Source organism: Hesperophylax consimilis, chromosome 19 (genome assembly GCF_061612785.1).
Source record: "Hesperophylax consimilis isolate HC1 chromosome 19, BYU_Hcon_1.0, whole genome shotgun sequence".
Classification (NCBI taxonomy): domain Eukaryota; kingdom Metazoa; phylum Arthropoda; class Insecta; order Trichoptera; family Limnephilidae; genus Hesperophylax; species Hesperophylax consimilis.
In genome coordinates, this window is record NC_142854.1 from 7,134,319 (window position 1) to 7,156,742 (window position 22,424).

General features: G+C 32.6%; 1 protein-coding gene across 4 annotated transcripts in view; it reads left to right on the forward strand.

Annotated features, from left to right (window-relative positions):
• Positions 1-22,424, forward strand: part of raw (NDT-like domain-containing protein raw) — a 224,183-nt gene that overhangs the window by 47,848 nt on the left and 153,911 nt on the right. The window contains exon 1 of one of the 4 annotated variants that reach the window (XM_089643332.1): positions 4,219-4,393. The exons of 2 other annotated variants lie outside the window; for them this stretch is intronic. The gene's annotated coding sequence lies outside the window, so the exon portion shown is untranslated. Of the gene's footprint in view, positions 1-4,218; positions 4,394-4,421; positions 4,694-22,424 lie in introns of those variants that run through there. One more of the 4 variants, XM_089643335.1, reaches the window with a different exon arrangement.

A 22,424-nucleotide genomic window follows, 5' to 3' on the forward strand; every position in this document is an offset into this window, starting at 1 on the left:
TTATGCCTATTACCTACGATATAAGGTATACCAAGAATGTACACATTTTTGGCTTGTAGCTCTCAATGCTAAGAAAGGCCACGGCTCAGCACCACTACTTGTTTTCAGGTGTGAAATGGTACAATATATTATTGTCCAAAAAATTTTAAATATGAACAATTCAAAAAACAATTTAATTCTTTGAAAATGTACAAATATGTTGTATATTGTACCCTCAATATGCGTTTACATAATTCATACTAGCTAGAATTAAAAAAAACTTTGGCTGTTGTTATTATTTTTTGTAAATCTATATCTCTAAAATTTTGTATATTGAATTACGTTTGTAGTTAATTTGTATATTGAATTATGTTAATTTGTATGTTGAATTACGTTTGTAGTTATTTAATAAGTCTTAGAATATTTGTATTTTCTTTTTGTATGTAAATACTCCTCCCATAAACACGAGCTCCTGGAACTCACCTTATGAAGTAGTAGAATAATTAGGAAAAATATATCACTTTGCACGTTGTTATAATTTGAAATGTTATATTATTTTCAATTTGGGAATTATGGGTTTACATATTATTTAATTTCTTTTCTTTTATGGGTACCGCCGCCCTGGGAACCATTTATTGAATAACCAACACCCCTTTCATAGGTTACTCCAAATGGTTCGTATGTTTGGTGACTTAGCAGGGGTGCCCGAGTTCATTGGGTGAGGTTTGTCTAGGTCTTGGCGTGCAAGGATGCACTTACCCGCCTACTGCGTGGCGAGACTGTTTGACCTCTTCAGCCGGACTTTCTTTCGACCCGTCCCTTTGCACCGCAGTGGGAGGGACGAATCCATACGTCCGTCACTCCTGGCCACATGGACTCCCAGATTCCTGCCCACTTCCTCTTTTCCTTAAAAAGACCTTTCACACAGCATCCCCAAAGATGACATAGATATTAAGGGATTTTTTTTATTCAGGGCCTCCTTTGTGGAAATAACGATAACCCTTATTTTCTGTCAGAATAGCGAAAAAATAATTTGAATGTTTTACTCACTGTGACGGGTCGACGGGAGTAGGTAGTAAATCAAAATTTATTTATATTATAATAAGGTTAAGAAAGTTAAATATGTATTTTTATTTCTTTTAAAGTATTGCAAAAAAAATCAATTATTTATTGTAAGCGTGTATAAGTATAAATTAAAAGAAAATGGATATGATTTACATGAATAAATTACAGGGCAGTTAAAAGTAAAATGGCTGTAGGTTTTTAATCCTACAGCAAATGTTTGCATGTGGGCGGGAAACTTGCTTATGGTAATTGTAATTATTAGTAGCGTAATTTAAATCAAGATTGTTCGAGCAGTTGGTAAATTGGTGAGATTTGTAACGCACATTATTATGCATATTGTCCCCAACAAGGCGAATGTATTATTTATTCTGGTAAACAAAGTTTGCTTGTCTCGTCTAGGTAACGTAGTTATGATTGTGAGTGGGATGCAACACGGACAGATTGGACAACGGTAGACAAGATATCGGACCATATTATCCAATAACTTTGTTCCCTATGCATCTAATACCCTACGTAAAGGTTCCTATAAAATAACGGGATTTTGTGCGAAATTCGCGTTATTTTTGTGACAGTTTTGGGAAAGGCGGTGGTATTTTTTTGTAAGAGGGATTGTTGTGTTCACTTTTTAGTATTCTGCAGCAGTGGTGCAACGTCGTTTTTTTTAATCGAATGACAGTATGCGGTAAGTTTGTTCCCTATGCATCTAATACCTTACGAATAATTTATTAGTGTAACCTTGTTAGTCATAAGTAGGGATTAATGTATAAAGGTTCGTATAAAATAACGGCATTTTGTGCGAAATTCGCGTTATTTTTGTGACATTTTTGGGAAAAGCGGTGGTATTTTTTAGTAAAAGGGATTGTTGTGTTTACTTTTTAGTATTTTCCAGCAGTAGCGCAACGTCGTTTTATTTGGGGTTATAGTGATTTGTTTTTGGGGTATTATGGCGTGTTTCGCTACCTCCTTCTTTAGCCAAAGTTTCGAACAGCATTGTAAGATTACACATCTGCCGTGATGATTGGACACTGCAATGCTGTCCGTAACGTTGGCTAAAGAAGGAGGTAGCGAAACACGGCATAACACCCAGAAAACAAATCTCTATAATACTTTTGGTCGCGAAAACCTCAAATCATACCTGTCGTTTTTTTTTATCGAATATCAGTATGCAGTAAGTTTGTTCCCTATACATCTGATACCTTACGAATAATTTATTAGTGTAACCTTGTTAGTCATAAGTAGGGATTAATGTATCCAGGTTCGTATAAAATAACGGGATTTTGTTCGAAATTCGCGTTATTTTTGTGACATTTTGGGAAAAGCGGTGGTATTTTTTAAGGGGTTGTTGTGTTAACTTTTTAGTATTTTGCAGCAGTGGCGCAACGTCGTTTTTTTAAATCGAATGACAGTAGGTACGTTGACAGTTTTCAGGTTTCGTTGCGGAAGTTAGTTGCGTTACATAATGGCTATTCAAACTTAAACTAACCTCAAATGATAGAAAATAAGTATTTTGGAAGTACAATAGTACATAAAATACTGAAATATCGCGAGAAAAATACTTGACTGTTAATACGTTATTTGTCCGAAAATTGCGAATAACAAACAATTTTTTTGACAATGGTAAAATTTTGCCTAAAAATGACGAATAGTCATTCATTATTCGTCAGGTTATTGAAAGATGTCATTTTTTTAGTAGTATTAAAAGTTTTATTTGAAAATATAAAGTGAGGTTTAAATCCCGGCGTGCGCATATAAATTTCATTGAATTTGCATGTGTTTATTTCACATTTAATTAATGTATACTAGGGCAATTTACAAAGTAGTAGACACTCTCAGTATCGCCTTGGTGAACGACTACTCAGAATCGAAACATTGCTTATTTAACCTTCACCTACCCGATATCAAACTTCTCCCACTCCCTTCAACATCATAGTCCATAGCATACCTGCAAGGGTGTTGTAGTATTACTGGCTCCGTACAGTTTGGACATTTGTACGGTATTCACAGAAAATAAAATCGAAATTGTCGTTCTTAATGCTAACCTACGCCATTATGCAGGTTTTCCTGTAAAATTTCAAACCGTCAGTCATTCATAACTTCGCACATATTCACATTTGAATCTACTATAACTGGTGTTATTTACTCTATGGCATACCTAAACCACTCACTAGATCGATATCTTAGGGCTTTTAGTATGAAAAAAATGGTCATAAAAACCATAGATATGCCAATATAAAGACAGTACCTACTTATTATACTATACACCAATGAAAAACTCTGAAATTTTATTCCATAGACTTTCAGAGTCTTTCATTGGTAGATATGGTTAGGCAACAATATGACGTCACAATATTCACGGTTCCAATTTTCAATCGGAGTTATACCCCTCTACTATGTGGTATTATATTAATGATAATAATGATTTATTTTCTTCTTTTCTTAGTAACATATAGAGATAATGATATCCTCACTGGGATCTCCCGTGCTGAGGATGTCATTTACATATTATAATTTACTTATAAGAAATTAATATTACAACAAAGTAACATGAATTTAATTATAAACATATCTATATCATGTAGTAAAATTTTTTTTTTAATAATTTTAAAATAAGTAAGATAGTGTTTTTTTGTATAGTTCAGTTTAGTAGATTCTGTGTTTGATAAAACAAATGTTTAATGAAACAAATGAATCCCACTTTATGGCATTTCTAAAATTAATGCAAAACTGTACTATATATTTTCAATAAAGTGTGTTAAGATACGTACCTACCTGATTTACTAACCAGGGATTCCTGAAAAAAAAATTCAAATACACAATAACATTTCTTACAAGTCACTGGTACTGAAACGGTCCATTATCTACACGGAGAAAATTGATTATTGCTAAATTTTTAAGGATCTCTTCAAATTATTGATAATTCCAGTTAAAACTGGATTGCAGGCCTTACGAATAAATTATCAGGTTTCCTGATAAACTTTCAGTAAATTACGAATATATTATCACGGCAAATTGATTGTGTATTCTCTGTTAACTTATTTGAATAGTTTTATATTTGATTCAAATTCAAAATTAGAATAGTATTTAGTTTCGCGGACCGCCGGCTTGGCGCCAATGCCACCTCTTTCCTCACTCCTCTCAAACGCTCTCCCTCCCACTTCCCAGTTATCCGCGGCGGTCCGTGGCGTTCGGTCACGAAGTCGGCGCCTCTCAGTTTTGAACTTTGAAAAAAGAATACGCGCGTTTTCCGTTCCGTGTTGTCTAATTCCATAGATTTCCCGGTTGTTATTTAAACCGAACCTCGTGGTTGGTTGGACTGTTTATAAATGGAATTATTCTGAACTGTCATAAGGTATAAATACATTTATAAGCGCTTACTCTATGGCGTATTAGTATTTTGAGAATGTTCTATAAGTAAATTGTTTTAAAAATGAATTTAGTGATTTTTTGTTCTGCTTTTGAATTTTAGGCACACGCTTAAAATAAAATGAATTATGATTTATAATCAGAGTGTAAAGAATGATAATTTAATATTTTCCTATTGTTTTTATCAGTCAATTGAATTATTCAAATAATATCAATGTCTCCTTTATAAAATCGTTAATATTTATACTTTGGAATAAAAATCGTTTTCGTGAAATGCTGTAGAATGGTAATTAGAATTAGTCTTATCTGTAATTACTAATTATTTTATGAGTATTATATGATTTACTAAGATGATACATATTTTTACTAAGTCAAAAAAGATTATGACCCACATGAAACCGGTCTGCTCGCTGCACTAATTCAAAGAAACTTTTATAATGTCCCTCAAAAGCGCATTATCCCATAATTATTTATACTTAATTGGTTTCAAATTTGAATATGTAATGCCAACTTCTCTAATTCTTTATTGGATATTTTAAAGCTCCGCAGCTCACAATGTAAATACTGTTGGCAGCTGATAACTTGTGCAAATTACGCGCTCAAGAGTTCTAGAGTTTCTTCTGATGAAATCTGAAAAACTGATTTTCTGATTTAAATTATAAGTACCTACCTACTAGAAATTATGTACTAATCTGTATGGATATACTCGTAGATGGGTTGTACATACTACTAGATTTTTTGTGGATTTATTCAATATGTCAATTTTTTTAGTGGAAATAATTTCCAAAAAGATTTTCCATACAAAATGTTTCAATGAAAAAAAAAAGATTATTGTAGAAAATCAAATCAAAAATCACTCAAAACCTTTAAACATAATATTATTTTATGAAAAAATTGGTAATTGTTTCCATAACCACCGCACTTGTAGGCGCGAATTATGGAAATTACACTTTGTTTCATCAATAACTACTAGAAACAACTATTAACAAGCACAAAATATGTTCTTAGTTTGGGTTAATTATGCTTATTATATTATTATAACTTTCACAAGTGTCACTCCATTTTAAAAGTCCACAATGGCCTCAAAGGCATCGTTTTAAAAAGTGAATTTTGAGCTTTGTTTGAATAAAATGGAATTATAATGCACCTTTTACCAACTTTGTATCCCGACGTAAATCATTGTTTCTTGTAGTAATTCTGTTGAAACGAAGTGTAATTTCTACGATCTTTGCCTATTAAAAGTGCGACGGTTAGGGAAATATTTAAAAAAAATTGTTCTGAAATTTCGGTCAGTAGAAAAATTAAGCTACATCATTCACCAAAAAGCACCGCGATAAAACCTATACAATTTACGTTAGTATTTAATATTTGCGTATGTCGTAAGTTATTTATTTAATTACAGGTTAACGTACATAATTCAATAATTATTTTGGTACAAGGAAGCATCAGTTTGCTGTAACATTTTACTAATTCATAATTAAGATTAAATTACCATAAACAATATGCCAAATCCATGGATGCTGATTTTAATATTTAAACGTACCGCATTTGTAACCGGTTTGCCAGTATGTATTTAAAGTGATTGAAAGAATATTTAAAAAAATGTTTAGCGCCAACAGATTAGTCGATACTAAATTAGTTATTTTCCCACGTTATAAGTGACGGCTATTCTGCGAAATAAATTAATAAAAATCATATGATTTGCACCTGCAATAATTCATTTAATATCTCTGAAGAAGGCGATCCTCACTTGGTTGAAGTTAAATTATTTGAAATTATACATCTTTAAATAGTATAAAATAAAGTCGCTATCCCTGTCTGTCTGTTTGTTCGCTTAGTTCTTCTAAACTACGCAACGGATTTTGATAGGGTTTTCACTATCATTTAGAGAATTTCTTCCGGGAGATTTATATAAAAAATACATGTTAATTATATTCATAAAAAATAGAGAAAAGTCGATGTTTTGTAATCAAGTCGTAAAAATATATTTTCGAGCGCTTTCATTACTAACGCTGGCTAAACCTTATAAGATACTCGCACATCAAAATGTAGTGTGGAATTGTATATCTTGAACAGGCCTACAGAAAAGTTTGCGATGGTGTATATCTAAATGTGGGACATTCATTGTTTATGCTTTAATGAAAATTGTGTAAAGGATTTTTTCTAGCTAATTCGGTTATATGTTAGTACTCAACACCACATATTTATAAAGTTTAGTGTTTACGTTTTTTTCTCGTGTTCCAGTCCAAGTCTGGCAAAATGTCTGTGCGTCCCGTTTTCAATAGTTTTCATGCAAAATGTTTGTTTGGAATGCAACACTAAGTACGCATGCTCGTCGCGCGTATCCTCGAATTCCGGATTCGATCTGTTTTGTGCCCGTATATTTACGATAATGTCTTCTCCTCTCGAGCGATGGCTACCCAAATTTAGCTAAGAGATTTTTTATGATTTGAAATTAATTATAAATTTCTCGGTATTTCTTTTATAAACCCTAAAAATATGAGATGAACGGTGAAATGTAAGTGGCTTAAAACACAGTAAACAGTTCACTTAGAGGTATGATGATAATTAAATCGAATGGCAGAATCGAAAACTGAGCACCGGGAAATCTCCATTGCACGAGTAGTCTCATTACGTTAAAATGTTCCGATTATTTCTACGTAAAAGAAACGAGAATCTTGAGTCCATTTGTATCCTCATTCTAAACCTATTTTCACACAAATTTTATGTTAGAATTGGACTCCTTTTTGACATTTTTCTCAAAAAACAGAATCGGGCGCCAGTTTGTCTGTTGTTAGTTTACATAGGTACAGACTACAGGCTTCGAGAGAAGAAACGTAGATTCCGTTGTATACATAGTATATCAAGTGTGTACATATTACTATCAAGGTGGCTTTCTCGGAAAAAGCAGTGGTTGATTATATCTTACACATGTAGCCACAGGAAATAATGCACACGATATTTATTAGTTAACTGATAAAGAATTAGATTAGGAAGTAGTACGATATGTCATTATGAAAGTAACTGTTACTCAATTATTATTATGAGTAGACCCACGCAATATTTAGTCGAACGGATGCTGACTAAAAACAAACATCGCTTTCCCGAGATAACATCCCTAGAATTATTAATGAATGAATGAATGAAATCACGCATTTATCGTTCATTCATAACCATGATACGTTTGGTTACGAATGATTGGTTTACAATAAATTTACAGCTGAACTGAAAATCCCTTCTGGGCGTTTTCCAGAATGATTTTTTTCACATTGATCCCCGTATGGAAACTATATCGGGACATGAAAATTTTCATCTATATAATTGCCATAAAGGGGGTGACAGATTACGCTATAAGTTCAAAGCGTTTTATATAACTCTATATTACTCGCCATACAATCCCATATAGACCTGTCACACCAAATGATGTGTTATAAGTTATAAGTGTTGGCGTTGCGAAGACTTGCGCTGTGATCTACTAGCCAGGCAATATTTGAAAATTATGGAGCGCAGTAATTACGCGGTTGTCGTCTGTAAAAGTGACAGATCCCTTACAAAGAAATGATACTCCGCGGTAGCCCTCCAATTGATCTGACCCCCTCTCCTGAGGAAGATTATAACGTAGTGTGTCACCCCAACATACAATACGTATATGCCACGCCCAAAATAGCAAATATCTAGCACGGATTATTTTTTCATGACCTTAGTGGCCACTTTGGCAATTATTTTTGAGTTAATGGTAATTATTTTTTTGTTTTTAAGTGCTCTATTATATTAAATATGATTGCAGAAAATATTATAAACGGACGATTTATGTTGGAACACAAATTAAAATTTCTGGCCAAAAAACGTGTTTTTAACGATAATGTATTTTTTAATTATTTCAGCGCCCTTGAGGTGATTTCTCACGAAAACGGCGCTATATAAATTAGCCAAATATTATTATAAACATAGTACGTAAGGCAAGATTACCATAAACGTAGTAATGTTCTGTTGTGAGTCATGTGAAATGCTCATACGTAATGAACTCAAATTTGATATGAAATTTTCAAAATTGGAACTGATGATTGTGTGAATTCAGACAAGCGATAAAGTAGGTACCTACCTATAATCTTCAAATTATTTTTTTATTTATTTACGTGAATTTCTTTACAATCAAATTTTGAAAAAAATATATTTCGAGTTTACTAACGGTGTTCATTCGATATGTAAATTTGTGAAATCTCTCTAATTTTGCATCAAAATAAATACGTTATAAAGAAAATTGGCAATATTGTAATCTTGAGGCAATTTTTTTATAAATACTTCCAGCCTCACAAATCCTATATAGTCTACAATAAAACTTCTTCGATATTTAGTTCCTATGGGGTGCCGTATAATGGCTGCCATTGCATCAGTTCCAATTTTGAAAATTACAAAAATGTTTTCTGTTATACTAATATATTATAGGTACCTACTTTATCGCTTGTCTGGATACTTCCCACAATCATCTGTTCCAATTTTGAAAATTACACTGAACCGAAATCAGTATGATTAATGACACTGTATGTCGTTTAGGGATGTAACGGCTCGGCCAATAGATATTCGCCCCCATACGGACAAAGTATCGAACTATTGACATCATTAGCTTGTTGACAACATATTTTGTATAAAATTTAATGCGTGGGCAGTGAAGATTCTCACTAGTGATGTCACCGTTTTTCTAATTGGAAATAACACGCTCACCTCCACTCTTTCACGCAACACCAATTATTTGTAATCTGTTTAAAAAAAAGAACTGGCCTTAATAATTTAATTGATTTGTTCTAGAGTTAATGAAATACAAAGAGTACTTATTATTGTTTAAAACATCCGTGATTTATATTTTTTTGCGTTGTGACATTTTAAAATCAAACGGTTAGAATTTCGGCCATGGTTGGGCATTTTACCGCCAAATTGGGGGCGAAGCGCGGGTGTTTTTTTAAATTTTAGCGCCAAAATTAGACTTTCCGCAAAATATTCATATCTTATGATCTATTTGATATTTTTCGATGAACTTTCAGTGTTTTACTTTAAAAAGATGTCTCTATTTATTTACTTAGCAATGTATGTATAATTCCTTTTTTTATGAACAAAACCTTTCTACTTTCTTGGGAATCATAGGAAAAAACAATATTTCACAATCGAAATTACATATCGAAATTTATTCATACAAAATTACAAGATTATTTAGAAATTTTCAATACATATAAAAAAAACTATAACCTAATAGTGCTTCAATGTGTGATAGCGTTCGAAACACTTTCCTCTATGCAGGGGCACATTGCAAAACTTGCACATGTACCGCGTTTCACTGCGTAGTTTGTGAGCGTAACACACGCGACAACGATTTTATTATTTTTTTGTTGTGTTTCAAACTCATTGTATTGACAGATAGATAGATCGGGTACCGCCGACAATAGAAAACACATGACCCCGCACCCATTTAGAACCCCTTGTTTACAAGTTTCCCGCTCCTCACCGCTTTGCGCTACAAAACGAGTAAACTCGTCTCCAGCGTCGTACTGTAAAAAGGCATATGACGAGTTTTCTCGTTTTCCGCAAAGAATGTGTTAAAATTTTACACGGAGAAAAATTAGTTCCTACTTCTGATGGGCCCCGTTGCATTGGCTAGAATAATAAAATCGTTCGATCTTTTTGGAGTCGATTATTGTATTATTATTTTAATTTATCAGATTTGAAGGATCTTCTGATAAGTAGGTAGGTACAGTTATCGATAATGACGTCACGTCGATCTTCAATTCATTGTTTATAATCTTCACGTTATCAATCGAACATTCCAATATTATTTCAATGGGCTGATCTGTCATTCATGGCGTAAATGTTTTAAATCGTGTAAAAATGGTATAATGGTATGAATTCATAATAAAAAATCTACCCATAAAAACTTTTTTTTTACTATAATACATCTTGTTTCAATTTTTGACCTGGTTGTAGCATCTCTTGGGTGTAGCCAATTTGAAGGATTTTAGAGTTCTGCACAGACTAGGTTAAAAATCGGTATTGAGGTGAGCAGCACGCTGAGAAAAATTCGTATTGTTTAAGTATTAAGGCATACCCGATTTCTATCGATTTATAACAAGTTTCTCGTTAACTCTTTAAGTTTTTAAGGTCCAAAAAAAAAAATTATTTTTGAAAATAATATCTCAACATTTATTATGCTGAAACGTTAATTATATGAAATTCCCTCCAAAAAAAATTCGGAAAGTAAGCTTCGAAAATTATTAAAAACACGTTTTTTTCTGTTATTTAATATGTTATAAGCATGAAAAGATTCACAGTGTATCTTTAAATGCAACTAAAGTATTTTTAGAGAGATTTTTGCTCTATTTCAAAAGAGTCGTGTTTTATCAAATTATTATCGTTTTTTTAAATATTAGCGCGCTCCCTCTAACATCCGTATTTCCATATCTCCCTTTCAAATCATCTTTGAACGCTTACTGCGAGGCCTTATGAATCTATTGAAGGTATTTTTAATCCGGTTAAAAACGATATTGCAGGCCGTTTCCTGATAAACTTTCAGTAAATTCCTAATATATCGGAACACGTGTTAATGCTCTGCATTTGCCTTAATTTATGATAATGTATAATGACGAAGTGTGACAATATTAAGATTTTTATGAACACGTGTTCCGACATTGAAATAATATATTTTACTAAAAGTTTATCACGATACCTATTAATTCATTCTACAATTCCATTTTTAACCGGATTACCAATAATTTGAAGAGATTCTTAATATATTAGCAATACTCATTTTTCCGCGTGCAGAAAAGTGTTGTACCAATTTCATGTCGCCAAGGCACACCAGAGTTTAAAAAAATGAAAATCAACAAATTATTCTGCTTGAACTAAAAACACGTAGTTAAAAATTCTCGAGTAACATCTTGAAAAAAACAAAACTATCAGTTAATATTAACGGTTTTTTCGTTGTTTTGTTTTAATAGACTGCCCTATTTTTGTATTTTTTAGCATTGTGCCTAATTTGAGTAATTGTGTATCCATGTAAACGTTTTATAAAATTGTCGGTTTGGATACGGTATTTGATCACACGCTATTGTCGTTTATGCTTACTCATCTGTGAGTAACAACAGTTCACGGTATTTGAATCTAGTTCAACTAAGAGTATCCCAAAATAAGTATGTGCCCAAATGTAGTAATGACCGTATCAAAATTATTCATTCTGAAATCAAAACATTTGAGTTCTTTCGAAATATAACGGTTCAAAACAAATTTATTGGACTCTATTCTAAAACAATTGTGTCGAAATATTTTGGGTTTTACGTATCTGTAGTAATAATAAAAACCGATGTTTTACTATCTTTATTTTTTGTAACATATATAGATATTATATCCGCACTGGGATCTTCCGTGCTGAGGATTTCATTTACATATTATTAAAATTTTGTAGAATGACTCGTATATTACAAGGTGTTTGTTTTGTTCAGTTGAGTGGTCTCGGTTTTAGTCTGTATTTGGTATCAGTAAATTATCTATTTCTGATCTCCCTTTGTTTTGCATTCAGCTTTTTAATGGTATAATATTGTTGTGAGTTTTGAATGAGAGTGGGATTTTGTTGTAGAGTTTAGTACCATAGTATAGGAAGCTTTTTGCACAAATATTGTATGTTGTATGTAGTTGTTTGTTGGATATGTTTTGAACCCTGAGATCTAGTGTTTCTAATATACTTGTGAGTTGTTATTTCTTGTGTCTTCTATTTATGAATTTAAAGGAATATTGTTTTAGAATAGACTTGTTTAATTGACATGATGTTAAGTTTGTTAAGATTTCATCAGTGCTAATTATTACAGGGACTTTCATAATAATTTTACCTCCTGCATTCGAATTAGATTGATTGCTCTATTTATTTAGGTGTTCATATTAATATGTCGTAACTGCTACTAACCGTCTTGACCCATTGGGACTATGGCAACCCCAATCATTAATATACGTTGTGAGTCTGATTGTGAGAGGATGGGATGAAGATGTTGAAGAGGAATTTATGGAAGTTCCTGGATGTTCAGATCTGGTCAACACACACAGTTTAAGGCGATGCCATACGTAGTAATGCAAAATCATGTGTTTTTGGTTTGAAAATTTGGTCGCCTAGAAATATTTCAGATGCTTTAATTAAATACTGCGAGTTGAATACATCTTGGCCTTTAAACTAATCGAGTATTTTTTAGATAAGTCTTTTTATAAGCCCAGAAAAAAAATAATGTATAAGGCCTATGAAAACTGCTTTAAAGTTAAAAATCTCCTACTTACAAACCCATTTTCGGTTATGATTTTATTGTATAATGTGGCAAATTAAGTTATTTATAAAATGATCTAAAAACATATTTATGCCTGAACATCCACAAAATAAAATAAAAGGCACTTTTTGGCCATGTTTTTTCTTGCATAAATCAAAACAGGTGGATGGTGTTAAGCGGGAATTAAAACCTTATCGCCATCTAAGTAAGGGGTGTTATTGATAGCGGCTCGATTTAAAATATTACACGACGTAGTGCATCGCCTCATTTTACTAAAATGCTGCAAGTATATAGTTTTTAGTGAATTAATGATATTTCCTATCTAAGGTAGCGGTCGGTGCCTAATCTTCGTAATGCGAAAGAACTATCACCGAAATATCATGAAATAAGATATCTAAATAGATATATAGGTAAATAGAAATAGAATCAGCATCTGTAGAATGTTGTTATTGTTTTTTTACTTTCATTAGTACCTACTTACTTGCCTCTATCTGTTTTTTATTGTAGCAGCCCATGTTTCGTATTGTGTTTTTGTTATCTTACAACAATATCACTAGAGATATAAATATAGATATCGCCAGCAATTATCTACCTACCCAAAGTTCAACAAAATAATCGAGGATATCGAAAATCCTTTTACATTATTGTAAAGAACCTTTTTTATGTGAATACCTACCACACAAGAATGTTAATTAATGACAAACTAGCGGGAAACTATGAATCTTTTTAATAGAGAACCAAAAAAAAAATCGGAAACTTTAGGATTATAAACTATTGGATGAAGTTCCATGCTTCGAAGCATTTTAAAATACGAAATTTTCTTGTACCACTGGTTTCCGGACACCGTGTATAACTTTTGTAAGTATGTATTAGGAGTCAATTTGACATTTGGGGTTAACATTTTTTAGATTATAATGAACTAGTTTTTTATTATTGAAAATAATATATAACAAGCAATAAGGCGTCTTATTTTACTTTTAAGTGTTTTGTGGATATTTCAAGGCTCCAAAACTCACGATGGAAGTTATCTTTTACGAAATCAATTCAGTCGAAGATCTAAGCTATACATTTTTAATGGCGGTCTTTAGAGAACGGTTCCATGATAACTCAACACAGTGACAATTTAACACACCTTTAAAAAGTGATATAAAGTCATTAAGACGATGAAAAAAAAATTAAACCTAACCTAACCTAAACTACTTAACCCAGTTAATAAAGTTTTTGTTTCATCACTTTATATAACTTTTTAAAGATGTGATGAATTATCATTGTGATGATTTATCCGGTCACCTTAGAGAACCTACCTCTACCACTCTATTTTATATTCCCGAACTGAATTAATGTGTATTTTAATTTCCTAATCGTAAAAATCCCTTTATTTTTTACTTGTACTGATCAGAGGTCCCTTCCTGATATAAATACCCCAAAAATCATGCAATATTTAAATGACCACTAACAATTTAAAAAATTTCCAATGCAAAAATGTCCATTGTTGATCGAGATCGACCTTCGCCGATATGTCGATATAGAAACGTGCTGGTGACGTAGTAAGCCGTGGCGCTGCCGTCGCTGGCCTCCCATTGGCCGGCAGTGTTGTCACTTTCGGCCAATCGCGAGGCCGCAAAGTGTTGTCATCGGCTCAGAACGGTAAAGGCAGAGCGCGTTGGGAAAGACATCGGATGAATGGATTATTATGACATTCTGTTTCGGCGGTACGTTGTACAGTATTGTACGCAGCCGGCTAAAGATAATCAAATATTTTAATAATGATGGATTATTCTTTGTTTGTGTCTATTTTTAATTTATTCGGCAGTCATTGTTTGGCTTTGCTTAATTATTATTTTATTCCATTACTGGACGTTTTTCCCGTAGTATATAACTAAAAATTATTTAACACAGGTGATTTATCTTTTGTTTCCTATCTTGCTTATATTTTTTTTAATTTAGAACGGATTGTTTCGTTTTTTTTGTAATTATTGTAAACTGGCATCATCTGTACGACAGTAGGCGTCAAGTTCTATGTCTGCACTTCAACTTTAAATAATAACGAACGACTCCCGTACGGGGCCCGTATTGGCGTTTGATCAAAATGCTAAATAAAGGCATCTATTGTCAAAACAATGGTTTTCCAACCTGTGATGATATTTTTGAATAATAGAAACAAGGAAGATGAGCCATGGAGCATTATGAGTATGAAGCCGCGAACACAGTAGTGTCACCAGCATCGTCCACCCATACTACTACAAAGGCGCCTCTCCTTATTTTTATCTATACACCAAAAGCATTATATCATTATCCGTGCAGTTTAGTCGTAGACCTGCGACACTCTGCACGCATCCATGCCATATCTCTATTTTTTCCTACTATTTATTATTTAACTCGACCATTTGGCATTTTATCTCTCTGTAAATTTGTTTGTTACGTTCCGGCTCCGGATCAAGATGGTTGCAAGATTTTTTTTCAAATGTGAAATGATTTTAATTTAATAGGTAGTATCTACTTACAAATCTAATGACGACAGATTTTTTTTGGTTTTGATTTATCTCTAAATAGTATAAAGTCGCTATCCGCATATGTCTGTTTGGGCGCTTAGTTCTTCTAAACTACGCAACGGATTTTGATAGGGTTTTGACTATCATTTAAAGAATTTGTTCCGAAAGGTTTATATAAATATTACATTTATAGGAAGTAGAGAAAAGTCGATGTTATTTTCGGGCGCTTGGATCGCTAACGCTGGCTAAACCTTATAAGATACATCAAAATAATATACTACGGAACTATATGTCTTTAACCCCAGATAACTAAACTGTTTTCATTGTTTGATTGTAACTACACTTTCGTCGAGTGGACTACGCAATAAAACACTAGAAATAAATAAAAAATATTTAATTAAGATAGGAACTTTTTACATGGCACAAAGGTAAGGTTTATAATGAACAAATTAATATCAAAATATCAGTCTACCACACATGTCAACATTATGTGGACCACAAATAGCCTTTCTACATCTGGTGCAACGGTGTTTGGTCATCCTACGGGCCTTGGATGGACACAGGTAGCAAATTTTAGGCACGTTTGACGTAGATGAATCCGGAGCTTCTATTGTAAAAGATTCGCCAACATTAAAAATAAATATAAGAATATATGAATGTAGGTAGGTACCTTAAAAATAAAAATTGTTATATCTAAACTTTCGTCCAGCGGACGACGAGATGGTCGTAGGGCATGTCCTAGTATGCGTGTAGCCGCAATCGCGTCACGTGCTGCACTGTTTACTCAAATTAGGAAGAGGTGATTTCGAATTTCGCCGAGTAGCGCGTCGTCGCCTCGACGAGCGATTAGTTATCTAGGGTTAAAAGGCCTCACAACCTCAAAACATTACCCCAAACCATTTATAAGTCCTGAGCAACGCCGGGTACACCTCAGCTAGGATTAAACAAGTGAAAATTAGAAATATACTTTTTTGGATCGGATAAAGATCTTTGTTTACTATTGTACCTTTGGTTTATTATGTTGCTTAGTTTGTACACAATATAGGTACGTACTCGTATAACGTCTAGGGCTGCCACCTTTCAAAAACAGTAGACCCGGAGATTTTAGAAATATAGTTTTTTTATCAAAATAAAACTTTTTTAGTATGAATTATTTAATTAAGGCAAAATGTCATGGTAAATTACCATTGGTAATGTTTTTTTAAATATATATGACCTAGCTAGTGCTAAGCTGACTTGGACCAGCTTGACACTAAAAACCATATTTTCATTCTGAAGGGATTGTTTAAGCATGTTTTCTTGCTCAGGTTTCTTCAAAAACTTCAAAAATTCTTGGCAATTCATATTGTAATTAATCTCCACAACTAACTCTGCCTTCACTATGTCCACTGACAAGCAGTTTCGCTCGTCTGTCCACAAATTTCCCATTAAAGAAAAGACTCGTTCAACAAAAGCATTGCTAATAGGGATTGAAAAAAAAATTTCAATTTTTTTTTTGCAGTTCGGTGACGGTTGAGGTGACTTTGAATAACTGAACCCATCGCAAATCAACAGGCAATGTTGAATGACTAGATTGTACGAACTGAGGAACTTGGTTTAATTTTCGGGTCTCGTCATAAAGTTTATCTTCGTCGACATTTTTCAAACCAAGTGATTCGACAGCTTCCACAGTATCTTCGTAACTTACTGCACTTGTTAGATCGAATTTGGAAAAGATTTTGAATACAGAATCCTCAAAATCATAATATTTCTTTATGTATTCAAGAGTTTTCCTGTAAACTTCATTGGCTTCTTTTTTTTAATTGATCCTGATCAGAAGACCTCAAAAACTTTATGTTTCTCATTATTTTGGCACCGTATTATTTATCATGCATTCACTCAGACAGTCACGCGTTCCGCGCCGTGATGGTCGTCTGTCGCTTCGCTATCACCGCCCGGTCTGACCCGGAGATATTGATGTTAAAACCGTAGCCCGGACATGCACCATGCAAACCCGTAGACTCCCGGTCAAACCCGGAGAGGTGGCAGCCCTAATAACGTCTCGCGCATGTAGGTAGGTATAGTACAATGAAATGGTTCTGTTTTATTGAGTGCATGTGTTGTTTACGCACTTCCAATGTTTGGTTAGGTTCGGAGTGAATCTTATCAGTATAAATAAAAAAAACTTTTAGTTTACAGTTTTATCGCGGAGCGATATACCTAATACCTAAGTCCTAGAATTATTAACTATTAACATAAGGTAAACGTAACGCACGTTATAATCTACGCGTTCATATACCGCTCTTATTAAATTATTTTATGAAAAAACACTTGTTTGCGCCCGTACATACGGAATATGAATACACAGTTTTGTCCACAAACTTAATTCTTTTAAGAATGGCATACATTATACAAATACAATATTGGATTTCAGATACACGATGTACTCGAAGCAACAACAAAAACTTACTACAAATACCGATAACACATACTACGTTTGGTCAACGAAACTTTAAATACTTTGCCACAAGACTCTACAACATTCTTTCAGACAGCATAAAACAATGTGATTCACAAAAAAATTTCAAAGATAATGTAAAAACTTGGATCAAAAATAAGAATAGGGCCTTTACCGGAGCATTCACCCAAATTCGCAGTTATTGAAGTCACCACATTATTGAGCGAATGCATCTTAACACAAGTATAGGTATGTTCAAAGGGATTAGGAACTAACACGAATAATTCTGCCTCAACACAGGCTAGCCTAGTGAGGCGGTATTCGAGAAACCTCAACTGTACTTTTATTTTCTTTTTACCTTCACAATATTATGTTTGCATTTTTCTGTTAATTTTATAACCCTAAACATAAAAGTTACAAATCAATGTACACCATAATATGTATTTATAGTTGTAATGTGTAAACTTTCCATAATAAAGATATTATTATTATTATTATGGATTGAATCACCGATACAGTATTGTAATTGTATGCATTTCTTGAGTTTGAATACGGACAAAAATAATTATTCGCATTCATATCCTATATCATATTTTACTACATCTAAACGATTTACTCCAGATATCTTATAGTGTTAACTAGCATATGTATTATTTTATTAAAAATTATTATTTCTTATCCAAAAGTATCACTAAATCGCTGACAGCCCTGATTTATTAAAGCCAAATTGCGATACCTGCCCAGCTATTCCAAGTAGAATTAATTTTGAAGGTAACAATAAACTCACTACTAATTACTCTATTATAAAATTTTGTTATAAAGTCACTTTTTTATACATATTAATATTATGTTCAAATAAAATATTCTCTGTTATTATAACATTCTATACCTCAATAGAATTTATTTTATATTAATTACTATTCATTATCATAAACATTTGTCTTATACAAACTCATAGACTAAATACGGTAACCAAATATTCGACTCTAAAAATAGAAGAAATTTACTTTGCCGAATTTGGACTTCGCAAATTTGTTCATAACGTGGCGAGTAATTTGCGCTCCCATGTAAAAATGTCTATTCATTCAAAAGCAGATTTTACTTTTAAGAACTAAATGGTGATATTATAATGCGAGATGCCTATATACTGTCAGATTGATTTATTGATGAATCACAGTCAGCTTTCCCCTCTGCGTTCCCCAACTGTTGATTTGACCCCTCGCCTTTAAGTTCTCGTCTATTAATATTCATATGTCTATGTACAAAATAGTATTCATTCAACTATTACTACACTAATAGATATTTCTTTTAATTATGTATTGTCTCACTGCACTTCTATTAGAAGAAAGCTACAAGTCAAAAATGTGTATATTCTTGGTATACCTTATATTGTAGGTAATAGGCATTAAAATCGCTTGAGAAACGGAATCTAGAAACGTTCGATTTCAAGCACAAAACTGGTTTTCATTTATTTTGTAAATAATTTTATAAGAAAGCAAAAAAGTTACCTTTGCGCGTTCATACATTCCTATTGAAAAAATATTTTTTTTAGTAGTTTACATTTATATTTTTTATTGAGTAATTTATTATTTTATTTTTATTCTACTCAAGAGAAACGATAGGAAAACCTTCAATTTATCTAATGCATATTTTTTAGTATTCATAATATTCGATATAAAGATTGATCAAAATATTGATTTAGCATTAAGCTTCGCCTTAACAACTGTATCACTTGCAATAAAATTTTTGTGTACACATTACTTGTTCTGTAATTTATTACTAATATTCTCCTGTGTACCGCTTTATGCTTATAATCCGATGTATCATACTTTTGTAAAAGCCATTTTATGGCGTTTAAAAAAATAAATACAAATTGCAAGTAAGGGCGCAAACAAATAATTCGTCTTAATATGTTAAAGCATAAATTGAAAAACGCGTATTTTCATAAAATAATTATACTAACCTCATCTATGAACTTGTATATTATATAGTACGTTGTGAAATTATAGTGTGAAGAGATATTTTAGAAAAAAATTGCGAAGTAATTAATTTTATATTTTTGCGAGGAAGATACATACGGTTGTGTCGAAAACAGAACTCAATGTTTTTTATGTGAATACAGCACAAGAATCCCAACTGCTCCCAACAATCTGGAGGTAGTGAGGTAGTGGGGATGGGAAGAATATATAAAAAAGGAAATTTCAAGCAACTTTTCGATTCTGTATGGTGGTCTTTAACCAGGGCGATACTGAGAGTATTTAACACCTAGTTTAAAATGTATCTACTTCTGTCTAATTCTGCTTTAATTCTAATAATACTTAGAACTATACTCTTTAAGTACTTTTTTATGATTATCTCTAAACTTGTATAAAAAATATTTGTACACTTTTATTTGACACTGAGATCTGTATACAAAATAATTTTATTTTATACTTTTTCCTTATTTACATGTAAAAAAATATTTAAAATTGTTATCTACCAGTCAATCTGTGAGAAATAGTTAGGACGCAGGCGAATTCTCAAGTTATTGTTTTACAAAATTATCTTTTAATTACTGTCTGTATCTGTGTTTTCTCCTTAAATAAATAAATAAAATAAAAAAAACAAAGCTTCCTTCTAATATTCACAGTTCAGCGTTCTCCGTCCATCTTGGTGGTGCGTATTTTTGAATATCAATTGTTTTTTATAGCGCGTTTTCACACCACGTGGTCCGTGGCACGTGACTGACTGAGCGCATTCTGATTAGCGGATTTAAATACATTTGGAGACGTTTTAAAAATCCAATGCTACGTTTGCTGTTTAGCTATGCGAAAAATGGCAAACGTTGATACGGAGATAAGAGTAAGTAGTGATGATAATAAATTATTCTATGTTTGACCGTGATTTTTATTTAGTGTTCACAACTTCGTCTGTGCGTGCGTTCGTGTATTTTTAAATTAATGATCATTATGCTATTTGCATCAATATTTCGTTAATTTGTTGAAAATCAGTAAATTGTCCAGTAGAGCATTTGATTTCGTTCACTCAAAGGTCGACTAGAGGGAAAGGGTACAAGTAATTTGTTTTTTCTTCTAATATGTCTTTTTATATGACATATAGTATTAATAACGTAAGAAAAATCCTTTACAATTAATTCTATATCGATTGAAGCTTAAACTGTAACATTTTTCGAGCAGTACAGTACACCAGTTATTGTGCGTGTTATTGACGTCATTTTGAATCTGTTGTTCTTTCCAATCGGAAACAGACGAAATTTCACGAAAAAATATACTATTATTTGCGAAATACACATAATTACAGTTTAATTTTCACAATGTATAATTATTAATGTTAGAAAAAGCAGTGGGCCAAGATTTGATCCCTGTGGTACACCAGAAGGATGACTATGTAATCCCGTATGGTAATAATATTTACGTTTATTTTATCACTGCTTAGGCTTAGGTTAGGTTAGGTTAGGTTAGGTTAGGCTTAGGCTGATCACGGAAACCAGTCATTCTGTAGCGTACAATACAACACTTACTGTCATTGTGACGTTTGGGATTGTTTTACATGCGCAATTATATAATAATTTCAAAATAAATTAAAATGTTGTCTACAATTGAGCGAGATCGGAAAACAATTTTGAATGTAAAACTGAACCAAAAACCTACATAGGACAGCTTTATACTAAAAAAAATTACTTTAACCGGAGAATCCTAAACTTATTTTTTTGGACTGCGATTATTATTAGCATGCCGGTACAGCTACTGAAGGACATTGTGGTTTATATTTTCTGTAGATATTGTTTTGTATCTGTATAAAGTAGTCAAATCTATCATTGTTATTATTATTTGATTTATTGTACTTATTATCTCATCGATATAAATGAAAACGAATTTCAACCGCACAGTTTCTTAGACATCCAGCTGTTATTTGGGTGAGACTTGATAATGACTTATCGTTATAATTTTTTTTAAATCGCCCAGGTATGCGATAACTATTTGTCGACTATTTGTTTGTAATATTATTTAATTTAAATACTTTTTGAAGCGTAATATGCATCGCTTTTACAACGCGAAAAACAAAAATGAAGAAAGAATAGCCATCTCTGGCTACTTTGAAAATAAGATCTTAAAATACAATATTTCGTTAGGACGCTAATTTGTCTTCATCAAGTCGACAAGAACTTTGAAATTATTTTGAGAAATTAACTCCAAACAGGATGCTCTGAGGAAAATGATTTCCCTCAGGACCTATGTCATCTTTATGGATGCTGTGTCGAAGGTATTTTTTAGGAAAGGAAGAAGTGAAATTGGAAGAATTCTCATGAGGGAGGAAATGCAGAGACCGGCAAATAATTCCACAGCCGAGTCGTTGAATTCAATAACAAGTCATAGAAACGACCCGTTTACATGTGACAAATGTTGTACGTGTACAAATGTTGGTCGCGCGTTTGACGTGTTTCTCGACTGAGCACCGATGCCAAAGGGATCAACACCACTAGTTTCTCGGAGTATCATCCACTAGAATACCGGGAATAAAATATTTTATGTGCTGTTGGTACCTACCTATTATTTTTATATGAAGTCTCTCAAAAAAGTCTCTCGGTTTATAACAAAGCAAATTTCTGTTCGGCTAATAAAAATATAATTTATTCTCAAATCGCTATTATTATTATTATTACTATTTTAATCGATCTATCTCATTGACACCTCACACCTGGACACCGGATAACAGAAAACACCGCAGTCACAGACAAAGGCAAACCTGTATAGTAAGTTACACAGAACTCTGTCGAATCCTACATAGAAATACCAC